At 35.8% G+C, this 17215-nt stretch overlaps 2 long non-coding RNA genes across 2 annotated transcripts; one reads left to right on the forward strand and one right to left on the reverse strand.

The window, feature by feature from the left end:
- Nucleotides 1-2691: 2691 nt before the first annotated feature.
- Nucleotides 2692-7492, reverse strand: LOC107725005 (uncharacterized). Its single transcript, XR_001638071.1, has 3 exons — nucleotides 7361-7492; nucleotides 2921-3188; nucleotides 2692-2825 (listed from the first exon to the last, which is right to left on the reverse strand). It is a non-coding gene; the product is annotated as an uncharacterized LOC107725005 (long non-coding RNA).
- A 5039-nt stretch (nucleotides 7493-12531) lies between these two features.
- On the forward strand, nucleotides 12532-13183 carry LOC107725008 (uncharacterized). The gene is made up of 4 exons (XR_001638072.1): nucleotides 12532-12558; nucleotides 12654-12728; nucleotides 12837-12905; nucleotides 13054-13183. It is a non-coding gene; the product is annotated as an uncharacterized LOC107725008 (long non-coding RNA).
- Nucleotides 13184-17215: the final 4032 nt, after the last annotated feature.

Below are 17215 nucleotides of genomic sequence, written 5' to 3' on the forward strand. Positions count from 1 at the left end.
CCGTTATTTAATTTATGTAGCTTATATCCTGTCAGCTTATGTCGATTACTTTCTTTATCATAAATAAATTCTACTAATTCTTCTTCTTTTTATCTTTTTTCTTTGTTGTCTTTCCACTGTGTCAATATTTTGTATTGTGTTTCGTATTGTTTTGTCTCACATTTGAATTAAAAAAAGGAATGGAAATACAAGCTACAATATGCCACCCACAATTATAAAATAACTTTCAGTTTTTGTGGAATTATATTTTTTAAAATAATGCCTTAACGCAGCCAGAAAGTGAATGTCTACACATACAAAATAAACATGTTCAAAAATGATCTATTTTATTTTATTGTATTTATTTAATTTTTGTTTTTTGTTTTTTTTGACGGTCAAATTTCACACATTCGGTATAAAGACTTTTGGCCCCGTCCGCCTTCCATAAAATTCCGAGTGTTCAGAATCCACAGATTTATGGCCGAAACGCTGCAAAACACGCACGTGCAATGGCAAAAGTAAGTCAAACCCATGTTTATTGTAAAAATGTGTTTAAAACCGCAAGCTGTAGAGTCGCGTTTTTTTTTTAGTTGAGCTAGGCTACTTTTAAAGCAACCTTATGTAGTTTTGTGTATTTTTGCAACTTTGGAGCCCCGTACCCTACAGTTCAGTGAGTGGAAGTCACTGTCGTAAACATTACAGTGTTTAGCAGTGCACGTGCATTTGCTACCGTCAAGTAATCCGACTTTTTTTTGCGGAATTTTGTACCCACTTAGTTACCAAACGCTCCCAGAACAGACGTTTGGAGGGTTAAAAAAGCCTCTCTGGTCTCTAGATGTAGCTAGAGTCGTTCTTTCAATGAAAGTAAGTTTATCTTCACAACTCTTCTCGACAAAAGTACAATGATTAGTGTTTGTTCAAACCCTAAGCAAGCAAATACTTCGAGATTTGCCTTTCCATTTAAAATATAAAAGTAAGATGGAATATTAAAGCATTGCAAACTGGCCAAACGATGTATTGTTTTGCTCTGAAAGTCTGCTGTTCTAATAAACTGCTGTGAGATAAAACTAAAAGTGACACGTGACAAGAACAGTGGATCATGGGTCTGACAGATCAGTTTGTTCATATATCATTTGGTTAAACATTATTAAGGAAATCTTTGTTGAATAGCAGGGGGAACGCGTGGTTCCTAAATGTCCCAGAGGAAAATCACATTACCATCAAGGCTGCAAAAGCGTTGTTAATATATCAGAAAGCAGTCAGTTCACATTAGGAAGCTTTCTGTACTAATGGCGTTGTGTAATTCACTGTAATTCATCAATGCTTTCCATGGTGTGACATTTAGCAACAAAATAAAATAAAATAAGCTCTTTCTCTGCCCTACAAAATGCTATCAAGAGCAGCAGATGGCACGTTCTGTCCGTCACTTGACATGCGTATGGCGGCTATTCATGACAAAGCCAGTGGGACGGTTGGATTGGGCAGATGAGCACTTCATTGATTTCCTTATTCAACCCCAGGGGGCCACTGTATTGTGCTATTGTCCCAGCACCTTTGGTTCATATATTTTAATCATGAATTATTGTGCAATTATGCACCGGAGGGTCAGGTGATGGGGATGGTGACATTATTCCCTCTAAATGTCAATGTTATTTGTCCCTTTCTGTCACTTTTTAAAAATGGGACCAGGGCCAATTGTTAAAACTGGCAGGGTGATTATGTAGTAGTCTGCACATATCATTTTACTGACAGCAGGGCTAATCTGATTATGCCACACAATATCTGTATACGTTAAACCGTAACATTAATAAAATTCAGTCTGAACTCTGAACACAGGACTTGACTGTAATAGAATAATTGGCCCAGTTATTGAATCAGTGATTAAACTGAATATGAGACGCTCACTCAGAGCTGAAAGACCTCTTGGTCCTCGAGTGTTTAGTAGAGTTTTCACAATATCACAACGCCTCCTACTGGATAAAGCATGATATTGCTGCGTGTCATTGGACCCTTTGGAAAAGGCTACTCGTGCAAAACAGGAATAGCCTGGCAAGCGTTGTGGTTGACTCCACACTGAGACAATGCAGTATTTCGGTTTGTTCTTTCTGTCTTTTTATTTTCTGGAAGTTTGGATAGTTTGCTATAGAATGATGGTACTAGGAAAACAGCCAGACCTACAGTGCCCTCCACTAAATAACCCCTGGTAAATATGAGCAAAGGCGGATGTGAAAATAAATCTGCACTGTTTATCCTTTTAATCTTTCATTCAAAATATTAATATAAATAAAATACATTTATTTTTCTACAAAACATGTCTGCCATCATTTTTTGACACCTGTTCAAATTGCAATGTAAAAAAATGAAGTCCATTCCCTTCCTTACATGTTTTAGTTTATCTGAGTAATTAGAAACACTCAAATCAGAGATGCCCAAACTCCTGCAGAGTTTAGCTCTAACCCCAGTTAGACACAGATTAGAGTTAGAGCACCCCTGACCTAAACTCCAAAACCTGTGAAAGGAGATGAAAATGAGAGTCCACAACTGTGGACCTCTGAATCTGAAATATCTGGATAGAAAAAAAAAGTACTTTTCCAGAGTCAGTTTTACTCATATTTGCCAAGGGTGCCAATATCAGTGAAGGGCACTGTAGCTAACACGATTAAATCAGTAGACTGATTAAAATGTAAATTATTTAGAGTTTCATACCGAAAGTGAATGTAGTGTTTGATCAGCTGCCCGTAGGTTCGTCTCATATCCTTGGGTGTTGCACTGTAAATGCCTGGGACTCCACCGTCAACAATCCAGTCCCCAAGGCTTGTTACTCTTCCATCTATGTCTTGTTGGGTCTGCCAAAAAAAAACAAAAAACTTTAAAACAAAGAAACTGCATTACCATCACAAAACATAAATACCTCCTGTCTGAACTGTAGGAAGATGAATACCTGTCGCACTGTATCTTGAATTTCGACATCTGGCAGGTTATGCCAGTCAAATTCTTCTGCAGAATCTGGTTGGTCACACATTAGTTTGAATAATGTGGTATCTAGTGCTTTGATACCTGGTCCAACATGCATGAGAGACCAAGCAATTAGCTTTCCCGCTGTGTAATACCGCTTCATCTCCACAGCTACTTGGTCATGGGTGAAAAACATCTGGCCTGCTTTCCCCTCAAAAACTCCAAATGATGACTGCACACCCTGCATCAAAAGCCTAGAGAAATAAAAAGAGCACAAATACAATGAAATAATTTAACTGATATTGAAATGAAAGCCTATACAATTTGTGCTTATTATTATTATTATTATTAACAATAATAATGAAGACATAATGTATAGTCATCATAGCAAAATTAACAATCTTGTTTTGTTTTTTTTTGGCCATAATGACCAGCTACTATACCTTATCCAATTTACAACAAATAAATATGTGGACAAGAAGTACTGATTTAAGTTTAAATTGTTTTATGAAATTGCTTGTTTATTATCTTAAAGCTTCTACTAAGAAAAAAATAGTCCATTACAAGCTACATAACAATTGGCCTAGCACCAAGAACACTGCCACAATATTACAGTAATATTAATACTGTAATACTTTGAGGTCATATTCAAAGCCATTTTCTGTCATATTCAGTACATAATTGAGACACAGGATGGCGTTTGTATACTGTGGTGTGATACAAGGCGCAAATAAGCACCATTTCAGTTACCCAAAGAGTTGTTAGCATTGCCATAAACAATGGTAAATATTATACAATATCTGGCTGTAATAACTCAAAGAAACAAAATCAAGTCAATATTTCACATTTTTTGTATATTTGCTATTTTAAACAAGACATCACAAGAATATTTCGTTGATAAATTATTTTGGACCAACCTGAAAAATTCTCTGCTAGATCCCCCATAGTCATCAGCACTTTCACCTACAAATTCATTGTGGAGATTTGTGCCATGCGAAGTAGCTACTTTTCAGCGCAGTACATGCATTATGCAGAACTTTCCTTCTTCTAGCCACTACAATCATCTTTTCTTCCTAATTAAGATTTTCCTTTTGAAATCTTCTGATGATGTCAGCAGCAGTAACGTCATCCTAAATCATTGCAATAACACAAACAAAGTTAATAACAAATTATTATGACTTGGTAAAAGTATGGTTGCATACTTACATCACTTTCATGGTTAGAATAAACAGGTGAGGTTAACATGACCACAACCTCCTCCTCATCTTCAGAATCTGATGCATAAACTTCACTGTAAGGTACAAAACTGGAAGAATTACTGAATTGCATAACTTAATCTAGACATACCAATCCACATGACAAACATTATTAAACCAAGTCTTAAATTGTACAGACAAGAACAGTAGTTTTCAATCCCACAGCTCTACAAATTTTGTATGCTTCTCTTATCTGACACACTTGGTTCAGTTAAAGGGGTCATATGATGCTGCTAAAAAGAACATTATTTTGTGTATTTGGTGTAATGAAATGTGTTTATGCGGTTTAAAGTAAAAAAAAAACACATTATTTTCCACATACTGTACATTATTGTTTCTCCTCTATGGTTTTGTTACTTCAAATAATAATTTACAAAGAAGTATTAAGATGATATTGTTTGTGGTTATAAAACAGACCTAAGCCAACAATAGCCTTTCAAATTACTTAAAATGCATTATATAAAAACAATGAGGCAATAATGATTGGTTAATTAATAATTATATGGTTTCATTCAATAACACTGTTAAAATACAAAATATTTTATTGTATATATAAATACAAAATAAACAATTTATATACATTACATGTTATTACAAATGCCTGCAAAGGGAGCCAAAGGCCGTGTAATTGCTGCTGCTACACTTACAGGACGATCAAATCCTTGTAGGCTATTGACCAAACATTTCATTCAAATATCCACTTAATCTTTAATTTTTGGACACCTTTTTACTATATATAGATGACACCGCCTCTATAATTTCTTCAACAAAAAACATGTGGACATCACAACCCTTACAAAAATTAACCATGGTTTTATCGTAGTAAAGCTGCTTAATTTTCTTTTGCATGATTTCTGAATGCTTGAGACTATAAAATCAATCAGACAACATAACATAACTGAACATTAAACATTAACAGATGTTTCCCTTCACTCAAAAACACATTAAATAGCACTTAATTTCAATATTTATTCTCCATATCCACCTATATGCAAAGCATGTTGGGAACTAACAATCACCGTCAAAATAAACCTGCATAATTGAGCTAATTCTCTTAAAATTAGGAAAGAAGGCTTCTTATTTATAACACATTATCACATACTGTACATTATTGTTTCTCCTCTATGGTTTTGTTACTTCAAATAATAATTTACAAAGAAGTATTAAGATGATATTGTTTGTGGTTATAAAACAGACCTAAGCCAACAATAGCCTTTCAAATTACTTAAAATGCATTATATAAAAACAATGAGGCAATAATGATTGGTTAATTAATAATTATATGGTTTCATTCAATAACACTGTTAAAATACAAAATATTTTATTGTATATATAAATACAAAATAAACAATTTATATACATTACATGTTATTACAAATGCCTGCAAAGGGAGCCAAAGGCCGTGTAATTGCTGCTGCTACACTTACAGGACGATCAAATCCTTGTAGGCTATTGACCAAACATTTCATTCAAATATCCACTTAATCTTTAATTTTTGGACACCTTTTTACTATATATAGATGACACCGCCTCTATAATTTCTTCAACAAAAAACATGTGGACATCACAACCCTTACAAAAATTAACCATGGTTTTATCGTAGTAAAGCTGCTTAATTTTCTTTTGCATGATTTCTGAATGCTTGAGACTATAAAATCAATCAGACAACATAACATAACTGAACATTAAACATTAACAGATGTTTCCCTTCACTCAAAAACACATTAAATAGCACTTAATTTCAATATTTATTCTCCATATCCACCTATATGCAAAGCATGTTGGGAACTAACAATCACCGTCAAAATAAACCTGCATAATTGAGCTAATTCTCTTAAAATTAGGAAAGAAGGCTTCTTATTTATTTTATCATCTTAAGCAGTCCCTCAATTCAAGCCTCAAAATTGCTTGTTTCCTTGTTTCCTCTCTTGGTTTTATTAGTGAAATGTTCTCAATATTTTCTATACAACATTGAACCACACTTTCTTTAATAAAATATACACACTATTTTTAATTGTCACCTTAATTTTTTAAGGGGAAATTACAAGACACATGATTCACATTTTACAGAGTAATAATGTGACAGAGCTTTGATTCTTGTATCTTCTCTGTTCGTTCTTGAGTTTTAGCATTTTTATTATCATTTTTTAAATTATGGATGATTTCAACTAATTTTCTTAATAAAGCCTCTGCAGTTGGGTTTAATTCACATCTCCTGAGATATTTGTTACAAATGTGGTGATTCGCTTTCATGAGCTCATGAGGATGTGTTTAACTGAAGCAAAGCAATAAAGATGAACAAATAATGAAATAATTAATTCATGTTTATAATAATTCATACAACTTTATTGTGGTTAGTTCAGAAATCCACTTTGATAAACTTGATTATAAAGTTTGTTTTGAGTATAAAGCTGTTTGCTTACATCAGGCACATTGTTAATACAACACAATACAATACAATAATTCTGGCCAAGTCTCACCCATTCAGACACAAATGGACCAATGGAAGCTGAGTATGGTGATCAGCCAATCAGATTGAGCTGATGTCAACACTGACACACAAACAGACTCTTGAAGACAAACTTCCAGAAGTTTGTTTTATTGATACATAAATACATTGATACATTGATTCCCCTTCAGTCATGATCTAGTCTAATTATTCATAATTTCACTGCTTTAAGCCCTATTAACAGCCAGCCCTCAGATATTTGATATTTGAAAAACTAACGTGTGCCAAACATAATATATACATGTTATATATCAAATTAGTGACCATAATAAAAGAGAAGATTTGAAAGGAGGACTTGTGGAAGTTATAGTAACGTGCTCACATACTGTAGATGTAGATTACTTTTATAGAAATTTAAATCAAATTTCATTCAAATATATGTTAGTAAGTGTAAATAGTTTTTAACTTCAGTTTATTAAACAGGCTGAATTTAACTGACGATAGAGTTTAATGTCACGCAGCAGCTCACTTACAGAAAGAAGAGGAAGAGACATCAGATTCAGATTCACACCCATCAGTCTAAACTGGTTCAGAGATGATCACTGCTCTATGTGTGTTGAGCCAGTGTGGTTTTTATTTCTATTAAAAAGCAAAACGATAGCAGTCCAGTGCTGCGGTGGGCAAGTAATGTAATGAAATGTTGGGCAACTACGCCACTCACGTCCCACTCTTATATCTGTCGTCCACTCCTGTACTCAAGGTATGGAGGCAGCATCAGGATCCTCCTTATTTTCCCAAAGAGAATAGGTGAGTGAATGCAGAGAAGGAGAGCGAGCAGTTACGCCACTCCTTTGTCTGTCGTCCTCTCATGCAATCCAATGGATTCACATTCATATAATACATGGAGTGTGGAAACCATTTTCTTGCACTTGACCTTATGATATGCAAGGGCAGAGAGGAGGAAGAGTGAGCTTGACCGCTACCAGCGTCCCACTTTCCCACATTACAAAGGATACGGAGGATGCATTAATGTGTTCACAGATGAATGGGCTGTACAGTGTCACCGGCACTCACGTCTCACTCCCTCATCTGTCGGCCTTCCAGCTCGGGGGGAAAAAACAAAAACTTTTATTTGTGATATATTTACCTGCCACTGCTTTTTCAGGTCGGCTTGGACTGCATCTTCTTGCTGATACTCATTTAAAGTGCTGTTTAGGGAACTAGGCCACTATACCGCACATTAAAAACATCAACTGGAAACTAGCAAGACACATTATTTAAAAACAGAAATACGTCACAAAGCTTGGTGCAAATCGTACATTTGACGTCAAACAGCACAGCGCTCCTCATGTAAAATACTCCAGTAAAATGTAAGCTTCACACTGCACTGCAGATTTATAGCCAAACGCAATCTGAATATCAAACCTCAAACTATCTTCACCGTGATCCCAAAACCCTCAGTGAATAAAATGAAAAGGATGTCAAATGTACTGTCACTCCCACAGCCGCTGTATTAGAAACACCCTCACAGCAGCGTTTACTAGTTTTTTGATGCAAAGGTAATTATAAGATAATGTAGTGTTCCAAATGTACATACATTACAAAAATATATAAAGCACTTTGCAGGATTTATGATGCTGATGATCGATCATGGAAAAGCATCTCGCAAGCGCTTTAAACAGCAGCTGATGCAACAACTTTCGTGTGCAAAAGGAAAGAATAGCCTATAAACTGTGCTCAGAGCAGATGTGTGTTGAGCCAGTGTGGTTGACAGAATGCACTTTATCACACTGAAGAACATGTTTCACACAATGTAAAGCAGCACTTCTTCATTATGCACTGGCACTCTGTGCAACTCTAGAAGAATTTAAACACTCGGTCTGTCAGATCAGAGGAAGTTAAACCCACAGGAGGAGCTGAGAGTTTTGATTGTTAAACTATTATTTATTATACAGGATTTGTAGGGGAGCGCGGGGCACAAAGTAACGCGGGGTTAGTTGTAACACACGTGGTTTGAATATTTCCACACATGCTAGCATAACACAATTTACAGTATTTACTAGCTGCCATATCAACACTTTATAGAGAAAAAAAAGTGCACAGAAATTCAAAAATCTTTTGAAGATATCGCTGAACATTTATTTTACCATAGTAAAAGTACATTTCTGGCTTAAGTAAAATTGTCATCTTAGTTTTTAGTATTCATTTAAAATGAGACAAATCTGCTATTATTTTAATCTCCAATCTGTTATTTATCAGTTCAGATAGTTTTTTAATGCTTCGCTAACTAGCAGAAGACAGAAATCAGAATAGTCTATATGAGCCTATGACCATTGTTATTCTTCGGCTCAGCCTGTTTGACATTATTACTCAAGAAAAAGAGCAGCGAGAAAGACTGAAACATGATAACGTGATTGTGAAAGTTTTCCCAAATCAGGCTACATATAAAACAAGTGATTTAGTATTATCTCAGACTCCATGTTTGTTGGAAATAGCCGTGAACCGTGAAGAACGCCTGTTTTTCAAATCAAGCAGGTCAAGATGACACTGGTTTCAGTCTCCTAAGTGTCCGACTTTTGCAGCTATACGCATTATAAACTTAAGAGTCACTATATAAAAAAAAACACTCTGATCTCAGACCGGAGGACACCTGAATTCACAAATCATGAAGAATGACGTGTGATATTATTTACATGTCTACGACAGAGCACTGCAGATTTATAGCCGAACGGAATCTGAATATCAAACCTCAAACTATCTTCACCGTGATCCCAAAGCCATCAGCGAATACTATCACACAGACATGAGAAATATAGCTATACAAATCTACTTTAGTGCCTACTTTAAGTGTCTATGGTTTATTTTGCCATTTTGTGCATTGTATAAGTGACTTTGGAATGTAAATCAGCACATTTCAGATGATTTAGAAAAAGGCAACTGGAAAATACAGTACAGAAAATGATTTCGGGACACTTTGGAGATCCCTGTTTTACAGTGTGATGCATCTGAACTAACATTCATCTTTTACAGCTCCAGCTAAAGCAACGACAGCAGTCACAAACTCTCAGCATCCCTCAACTACAAACAATCATGAGACTAAAGGTACATTGTCATCATCATAGTCTTTGTAAGTCTTTCTTACTAAGTATGTTACATTTTATTGTTTTTAATCTTTGTATATGCCTTCTTTTAAATTGTGAAGCACTTTGGGCAACAACATTGCGTTAAAATGTGCTATACACAACATTCAGATCTAAAGCAAAAAGCTCTGAATTCCAGCAGCATAAAGAAGAGCAATAAACAATAAATCAGTCACAGGGCATAAATCAAAAGTCAGAGGTCACAGTGGTTGAAATTGCACTCTGTGCTGATGGCTTTTGTCTTTCACTATGATTGTGATCTCTTCTTCAGTGACAGTGATTTCTGCTGCTGCTGCTGCTGCTGCTGGATTTGCTGTGTTCCTGGCTGCTGTTCTCTGGCTCATCTGCAGAAAAAGAGCCGGTGAGTTTCAGATTTACTCCTTTATAACAATTAAAAACCGTTCAGATCTCACTGTAATGATCAGCAAACAAGCACATCATGTTCAGATTGTGTGTATCACAGAAACATGTGGATTATGTGATTATGTTCATCTGTGATTCCTGTAATGTCAACCTCAAACAGTTATCAAGTCAAACAAACATCGTTTAATCATTAGGTTGGCTTGAGAAAGCCAACCTACTGATCTGCTACTTAAGCTTATTATTATTCTTCTTAGACTAAATCTCTGAACGCTACTCCTCCTAGAGCTTTCAAGCTAGAGCCACCAAACTCAGCCCAGACTTTTAGACTGTTGCTAGTAACATGATAGGCAACATGCTAGTAACATGCTAATCATGCCAGAATCATGCTAGTAACATGATAGGCAACATGCTAGTAACATGCTAATCATGCCAGAATCATGCTAGTAACGTGCTAATCATGCTATTGACATGCTAGTAACTTGCTAATCATGCTAGAAACATGCTATCAACTTTGCTAATCATGCTAGTAACTTGCTAATCATGCTAGAAACATGCTAGTAACTTGCTAATAATGTTAACAATATGCTAGTAACTTGCTAATCATGCTAGAAAAATGCTAACAACATGCTAGTAACATGCTAATCATGCCAGAATCATGCTAGTAAGTAATTAACCCAGTATTTTTTAGAGTGTAAGCTAAAGTAGCTTGTATTATTATTATTCTTAGACTAAATTTCTGAACGCTACTCATCCTAGAGCTTTCAAGCTAGAACCACCAAATTTAGCCCAGACTATCAGACTGTTGCTAGTAACATGATAGACAACATGCTAGTAACATGCTAATCATGCCAGAATCACGCTAGTAACATGCTAATCATGCTAATAACATGCTAGTAACTTGTTAATCATGCTAGAAACATGCTATCAACTTTGCTAATCATGCTAGCAACATGCTAATCATGCTGGAAACATATTAACAACATGCTAACTTATCTAAATTTTCAAACTTCATGCTTTTACAACTGCTTTAAACTTTCAAGCTAGGCTTTCTCAAGCCAACCTAAAGTTTGTCTTGACAAACTAGTAACTTGCTAATCATGCTAGAAACATGCTAGTAACTTGCTAATAATGTTAACAATATGCTAGTAACTTGCTAATCATGCTAGAAAAATGCTAACAACATGCTAGTAACATGCTAATCATGCTGACAACATGTTAATAACATGGTAACCATGCTAGTAACTGGCTAATCATGCTAGAAACATGCTAGCAACATGCTAGTAACTTGCTAATCATGTTAACAACATGCTAATCATGCTGGAAACATGTTAGCGACATGTTATGTACGAGCTAATCATGTTAGAAACATGCTAATCATGCTGGAAACATGCTAATGAAATGCAAATAATGCTAACAACATGCTAGTGACATGCTAATCATGCTAACAAAATGCTAACAACACACTAATCATGCTAACAACATGTTAGCAACATGCTAATCATGCTGGAAACATGTTAACAACATTAAAATCATGCTAATCATGTTAACTTATCTAAATTTTCAAACTTCATGCTTTTACAACTGCTTTAAACTTTCAAGCTAGGCTTTCTCAAGCCAACCTAAAGTTTGTCTTGACAAACTTTTTTATGTAGTTTAATTCATTTCAAATCGAATCATTCATTTTCATTCAATTTAATGCTTCTTGCCTCTTGTAAAATCTGAACGTCATTAGCTTTGTTAACATTCTGTGTTTGTATGTCTCTTTTATTATAAATAATCATTTGCAAATCATTAATTTTCATTCAATTTAATGCTTCTTGCCTCTTGTAAAATCTGAACGTCATTAGCTTTGTTAACATTCTGTGTTTGTATGTCTCTTTTATTATAAATAATCATTTGAGGCACTTTTGTTTCAGGTAATAAAAGAGGCACTGGTGAATTGGCGGTGAGTTCAGTAATGCCAGTGATTTAGATCTGATTTCTGTCTTTAAAGCTCAATAAAGTGTGAATAATGCAGTTTTAACTGTTTGTTGTTTGAAGGTCAAAGATGAGAATGAAGATAAAGTGACGTATGAGACGATCACCATGTCCACTCCTGCTGCTGCGACATTAAAATCATGCTAATCATGTTAACTGATCTAAATTTTCAAACTTCATGCTTTTACAACTGCTTTAAACTTTCAAGCTAGGCTTTCTCAAGCCAACCTAAAGTTTGTCTTGACAAACTTTTTTATGTAGTTTAATTCATTTCAAATCGAATCATTCATTTTCATTCAATTTAATGCTTCTTGCCTCTTGTAAAATCTGAACGTCATTAGCTTTGTTAACATTCTGTGTTTGTATGTCTCTTTTATTATAAATAATCATTTGAGGCACTTTTATTTCAGGTAATAAAAGAGGCACTGGTGAATCGGCGGTGAGTTCAGTAATGCCAGTGATTTAGATTTGATTTCTGTCTTTAAAGCTCAATAAAGTGTGAATCATGCAGTTTTAACTGTTTGTTGTCTGAAGGTCAAAGATGAGAATGAAGATAAAGTGACGTATGAGACGATCACCATGTCCACTCCTGCTGCTGCGAGAGACCATGTGAGTCAAACAAACCATTAGCCTTTCAGTTCTGTTCTATAATGTCATATTATTTGACAGTGAGAGATATGTCTGTTCTGTGTGTTAAACGTTTGCACTGATGTTTAGGAGCAGACAGATGATGTGACTTACTCTGAAGTCTCTTCTTCCAGTAAAAAGCCAGTAAAATCGCTCAAAGTGAGTAGATAGCAGCTCATTCCCTTGTTCTTCATCACTGACTGCTGTTCGGTCCTATTCAGAGAAAACCACAGCAGATAAATGAAGCTTTATCAACATGTGGCCGTGGTTCAAACACTGACGGAGAAACTCTGTGCTGTTCTTTCAGGATCATGATGATTCAGTGACTTACGCTGCCATCAGATGAACAGAAAATGAGCCGCTGGGTGAACTTTACGCCTCTGTGAACAAGAACAAGAGCTGCACAAATAAACATTCATAATCCAGATCACTGCATGAGCTCCTCATGTCAGCAGCAGACGGCACGTTTCCACCACTGCTGAGATTCATGTTATATATAATTCTTCCCAATATTACATATGTCAGATATTTGTTGAATTGAAAAGCAAAATGCTGTAAAAAAATAGTTTCCCAAATTGTCAACCAAATGCAGAAGAAGCTACTCTTGCTTGCAGTATGTACTGTATATAGACTGTTTCTTGTAGACAGTGGTGTGAGAATTACATCAGTGTCTGTTTAAATTATATTCTATATGTCACAAAATTAAATGTCAGTTATTTCTTTTTTCCACGTGTGACAATAAAGAGCATGAAAATGTCGCGCGTTCAAACAAATGTACTTGTGTCTTCTCTTCCAGTAAAAACGCTGATGTTTATTGACGTGACGACTGCATTATGAGATGAGGATGATTGAAATGACGTTTGCTTGTGTCACATTTGCATTCTCCAGTCGAAACGCCACAACATCCCGAAATCAAAAGAGAAATAAAACAAGAAATGATATCCTGGGGAAAGAAAATGAAGCTGATTAAGATGTTTTGCACTGTGAGATTATTTATATTTTCATCAGTTCCTGTTCTCTTGGTTTCATGTCTTTCTTCACTGGATGTGCTTTTGCTTTGTCTGCATTAGTGTCTGTGTGAGTTTGGATCTTCATTTGTGTGTGTTTTTCTCATGATAATGTGTCCAGATAAATAAATAAAAAAGGCCTATTAAGATGATTGCTTTGTTTGTTTGTTTTCATTATGTTCATTCAAATTCTGAAACAAATCTCATTACTTTATCTGGATATTTTGCTGTAATTCTAATGTCAGGTTGCGTTTGTGACAACTTACCCCATATATTGTGACGACAAGGAACTCTCTTTTCTTTTCCGGGCAATAATGGAGGAAATGTTCAGTTGCTTTTTTTTTTGTTCTGTCAGGACCACTATCGTCAAAATGATAGATACTTAGCATAACGTTTGGTTTGGCGGTGTGGTTCTGTTCTGGGCAAAAAACTCCCTGCCCATCCATGCAGCCTGTCATGAATGAGCAGGGAGAGCAGCAATAATAACCCCCCTAGGGTTAACAGAACAGAACAAGGCAGATATCATTAATGTACTTAATGATATTTAAGTGTAACACTTTATTCAAGATAAAGGAGTCTGATTAGCAAGGAATATCAGAAAGCCAAGTCCTGACTGTGGCGAAAGGAGGAGCTGGGGATGGAGGAGGGTAATTTGCTCCGGAGCAAGCTGAAAAGCTGCTGAATAATACTGAATAGAGCTTATATAGGAATGCCGCGATAGGTGTCGTATTCCTATAGGTAGATGTGATCAGCTGAGAATCAGCTGATGCAAGCTTGACTCACGTGACCTGCGAGAACTAACGCTAACGCTTAATTTCTGCTTTAGGCAAAGACTTTAGGATATGTGAATTGGCTTGACTAAAATGTGTAAATGGACTCAAATAAACACTGAAATATTCATCAGTTACTCCATAAAACATCCACAGCATCACATTACACCAAAATCCACATGAAGGTTGATCAAAGCCATGATCAGATCTTTATTCCACAACATGTGAAACATCTATAGACACTTAATTTCTAAAGACTTCTAGTCAAACTGGCCCCGAGTGAAGAATCAGCAATTAATGCTCTTCTGTGCTGTAGTCGTGAACGACTCACTGTTTTTGAACGAATCTTTAAAGTGAATGAATTGTTCTCGTTCACTGACTCTCTTTGTAAGCAATATAACGGATCTGCTTTGTTGGCATTTGTGTTGAAAATGCTTATATTGCTCACTATTGCTGGTAATATTGTGCTTATATGGTAACATTAAAACTATTTCTGGAGCTTTTCCCCATCACTGAGCAGGAGTGTGCTGAGTCTTACTCTCGTCTCTACAGTTACAGCAGCAGAGAATCAAGGATGATCTTTTGCACGAGGAAGCCTTTCCTCCCTCTCTGTCGCGCAGCAGAGACAGGACTGAGAGCGCTGCATTTGTGATCAGTGTCGTCTCATTTTGTCTCGTTTCTTCACAGACAGCATCCAGATCACATCACATCTGTCCCTGCCATGCAAAGGCTGGATGTTGAGCTCGGTTCGCATCTTTCTCTCATATATCAGCGCGTACGGAAACACACCTGTAGTAGGTTTCTCAGTTCACCTGAAGCTGCTCAGTGACGGCTCTGATCCTTTCAGATGTACGGATGTGCTTTATATCTCATGCCTTCAAAAACTCTGTGAAAACAGCTGAGGTGAACTGAGAACTATTGTCCGTAACGATGCTCTCATGGTTGTCATTACGACTAAAAACAGCCAGAAATGTGATGACGTCCTCAGTAGTTGCACTGTTTGCAAATGCAAGCTCAGGTCACTTGGACTAATAGTATGTGAGCATTACAGCGTATCGGCAAGACCCAGTTTTTTGCATGGGCCCTCAGGAAACTGACCTGTCTGCAAGAGTGCTGGTGTGTCACAGCAGATCTATCATTAGACTGGCAGGAGATGCAGAAATACTGAGATAAGCTTTCAGTACCAAAGTCTACGTTCATTTTTGAGTCATCCATTTAAAATATTAAGTCATTTCAACTTGACAAATTTAGTTCTTATAGTCCAGTAGTTTTCAATAGCAAAGTTCATGCACTGTAAAAAAATAAATAAAAAATAAGTTGTTTTTGGAGTTGGTTAATCATCCTCTGCTGAGATCTTGAGAGGTTTAATTGATTTGATTTGCAGTCTATATGTTTCAATGCATCAGATCAGTTATTATTTGCTGAAATGAATTTAAATGGGAATTAATCCTTCTTTCCTTTGTGTATTTAACATGCTGCTTTTCCATTATTGATAAAGAGTCAATTTCTGGCCTACATGTTTTATTTATTTATCTTTTCGTTATTTCCTCCGTGTGACACGGCCTTACATGTTGTTTTAGAAGCCGTTACAGCCTACTGCTCTCTAAAAAATGTGTTAAAAATGACACGTTGTGTCAATGTGAAACAGGCAGATGTAAAAATATTAACCGTTTCGAGGGGTGAAAACCACAAGGGCGTGAGTGACATTTCACCAACTTTAATTTGATACATACACACACACACATACATATATATATATATATATATATATATATTGATAATGCTTGTGTCGGCACGCTCTTAAAAATGATGTGATGAAAACCACATCTCTTTAAAAAGAGATGTGTTAAAAAACGAATTTAACACATGTAGTGAGTGTGTTCACGGGCAACACATATTGTGTCAAATTTAACACACAAATTTGAAACCTTTCACACACTAATGTGTTATAGTTACACAACTTGTGTCAGATATGTGTTTTATGTTATTTCTGCTCAATCTGAACAGAACTTGGATCCGTCAGATATTAAATTTGGGTTGGAATAAACAGCACAAAAAAATCAACTGAAGATAAAAGACATTAAATCTCTGAAGAGCAGAGGATTAAACAACAAAACAACAAAAACGACTTTCAGGGGCGTAGCAGCCATTTTAAAAGTGAGTGGTAATGAGCAAGAGGGTGGCTAACCGCACACTGATCCACTCAAGACTAAAAAGTCTACAAAAAAATATTTTTAATTTTTATAAATTGCATTGTGCAAACGTGCAAAGTGCATGTGAATTAAAAACAGATGGACACGAGCAAGCAAGCAAACGTTTCAGCACATTGCTATCTTCAGTGCTCCTGCAATAAGGAAGGCAATAGGAAGTCTAGTAGTTTAAACCAGTGCGCGTTCTTTCACTGCATGATTCAGTTTATTAAAATGCATTTAGAATGATCACAAAATTCAAGATATGGGAGCAGAAACGTATATATATGTATATAATTTCATATAGTTAATCAGTATCATGCGAAGACTGACGTTTTTTCATCCAAAAAGCAGCATGGTTACAAATGTGATATTGATTTTATACAGCAGTTCAATAAACAAGAATTTAATATTAAGACACTCACGTTTTAGACACAATATTCACCGCTTTTGCTCTATTTCGCCAACAAATATAATTCCAATTTGCGTCTCTGAGCAACATG

The sequence above is a fragment of the Sinocyclocheilus rhinocerous genome, unplaced genomic scaffold (genome assembly GCF_001515625.1).
Source record: "Sinocyclocheilus rhinocerous isolate Xijiao unplaced genomic scaffold, SAMN03320098_v1.1 scaffold125, whole genome shotgun sequence".
In the NCBI taxonomy this organism is placed as follows: domain Eukaryota; kingdom Metazoa; phylum Chordata; class Actinopteri; order Cypriniformes; family Cyprinidae; genus Sinocyclocheilus; species Sinocyclocheilus rhinocerous.